The 2,211-nt window shown below is 37.3% G+C and overlaps 1 protein-coding gene across 1 annotated transcript in view; it reads right to left on the minus strand.

Moving 5' to 3' along the window:
• The window catches only part of Rwdd1 (RWD domain containing 1), a 59,058-nt gene that overhangs the window by 40,435 nt on the left and 16,412 nt on the right, over nt 1–2,211 (minus strand). The gene's annotated exons all lie outside the window — the stretch shown is intronic.

Here is a 2,211-nt window from a genome sequence, read left to right on the forward strand (position 1 = left end):
TTCCTATCTATGAGTCTATTCATTATCAATTTAGTATTTACATGCAAAATACTTTTCATTCATATTTCAAAATATCTCAGTGGTAACTTTATTTTTAATTGTACAAAACAGATGTAGAATGCTATAATTCATTCTTATTGCTCCTGGCAGAATTTGGCATACCAGTGTAATATGATAAAAATTTGGGAACAAACAATTTCATATATCATTGAAAATGAACTAAAGATATTACCTAAATTACTGATCAAATTTGTTGTTTTAGACACAGCCCAAGTCCAGGTCTGGCGAGTATGTGGGAGAGCTTCCATGCTCTCTTGCACTTGCTGGACCTCTCTTCACTAAGCCCAGGCCCAACCCGTGAGTGAGACCTTCTGCCACACTCTTGGGACCCCTCCACTCCTCCACAGCCAGCCCAAGCCTACCGCGTGAGTGAGAACTTCCGACACACTCTCTGGACCCCTCCAGACCCAGCCCAAACCCAGGTCTGGCGAGTGGGTGGGAGACCTTCTGGGCTCCCCTACACCCCCTGAAGCCCTCCAGACCTAGCCCAGGTCTGGCAAAAATGACTGGGGTGAAACTCTGCAGCTGAAGTTCCTGCAGAGAGACTAGGATCAGAACCAAGCAGTTTATCCACAAGCAGAACATCTTGCACAACAGGGTCACTTCCAAGGGCTGCAGTAGGAAAGATCTGAGCACAGCAGCCATATCCAAGCCAGGCACCACTGGACAAATTCAAACTTAGTAGATCTACAACCAAATTTCAGGAGGTGCTAAGGTTATAACTGCACCAAAGCTCTATAACAAAGGTCAGAGGACAGTGCTATACAAAATGACAAATAAGAAAATGCAATCTCAGGCCTTGAGCCCACCAAAACAACTGCAGAAGACACCAGAACAGAAGAAATTAGGAATCACACAGCTAAAATGTCTGAATCAATAGCATCTGAAGGAAAGAAACAACAACAGAAAGGTATAGAGGAACTCAGATCAGAAATAACCTCTGAAATAAAAAAGAAAATAACTGAATTAATAGAGTCTGAAGTAAAGAATCAAATGTAGAAACATATAGAGGAAATCAAATCAGAAATAATCTCTGTAGTAAAAGAATTAATAACTGCTTCTCAAGAAGACACTGATAAAAAAAATAGAGGAGATTAGAAAAACAACAGATTCCTTGAATGAGAAATATAGGAAAGAAACAGATCGCATTAAGTCAAAGAGATATAGAGGAACTTAAAATCTCAAATACAAGTTTGCAAAACCGTTTGAGTGAAAGTGAAGAAAGAATTTCAGATCTTGAAGACGCCATCACAGCTAGTGAAAAGGTAAGAAAAGATCTCTTAAACACAACTAAGATGCAGGAAATAAAAAAAATTATCACCTGCAAGATGATGCAAAGATGAACAACGTGAGACTAACAGGCATCAATGAGAAAGAAGGAGTCAATATATATGATATAAAAAGAATATGGGCAGAAGTAATAGCAGAAAACTTCCCAAATATGGGGAAACAATCTGACATTCAAATAACTAAAGCATAAAGAACTCCAAATAACAACCCAATTAAAAACACACCCAGACATAAAATAGTCAAGATCCCAGAAATCCAGCACAAAAACAATATACTGAAAGCTGCTAGAGAAAAGAAACAGATCATATTTAAAGAAAAACCCATCAGAATAACAGCAGACTCCTCTTCACAAACTATGAAGGCAAGAAGAGCAAGGAGCAGAGTACGTCAAGTCCTATATGAAAACAAATTCCAGCCCAGACTACTATAACCTGCAAAACTCTCTTTCAAGTTTGACAGAGAAGTGAAATATTTCCATGACGAAGAACAACTAAAGAATTTCATGATGACAAAGCCAACATTACACAGACTACTAAAAGTTATTCTAGAGAGGGACCAAAATGATCAGAACTCCACAAATGAGAACAGACTAAATATGACAAACAAACACAAAAGAAAAAGGAGTAAGCAAATTTGCTGTTTTAATTTTTAACTTATTGGTGTTCATTTAAAGCTAGTTTAAGAGAAAAAAATGCAGACAGTTGTATCCTATACTATTTATAATCAATCTTAATAAAAAAGACATGGAACCACAATTCTTAATGGAATTCTACATTAATAAAAATCATAGGCATGCAAAGTGTTGTTCTGGACAAAAGCCTCCTTTCTCTTCTGTTCTACTATTAATGTTTCTACTTCACT

This window comes from Octodon degus, unplaced genomic scaffold, assembly GCF_000260255.1.
Source record: "Octodon degus isolate 3935 unplaced genomic scaffold, OctDeg1.0 scaffold00399, whole genome shotgun sequence".
NCBI classification, from domain to species: Eukaryota; Metazoa; Chordata; class Mammalia; order Rodentia; family Octodontidae; genus Octodon; species Octodon degus.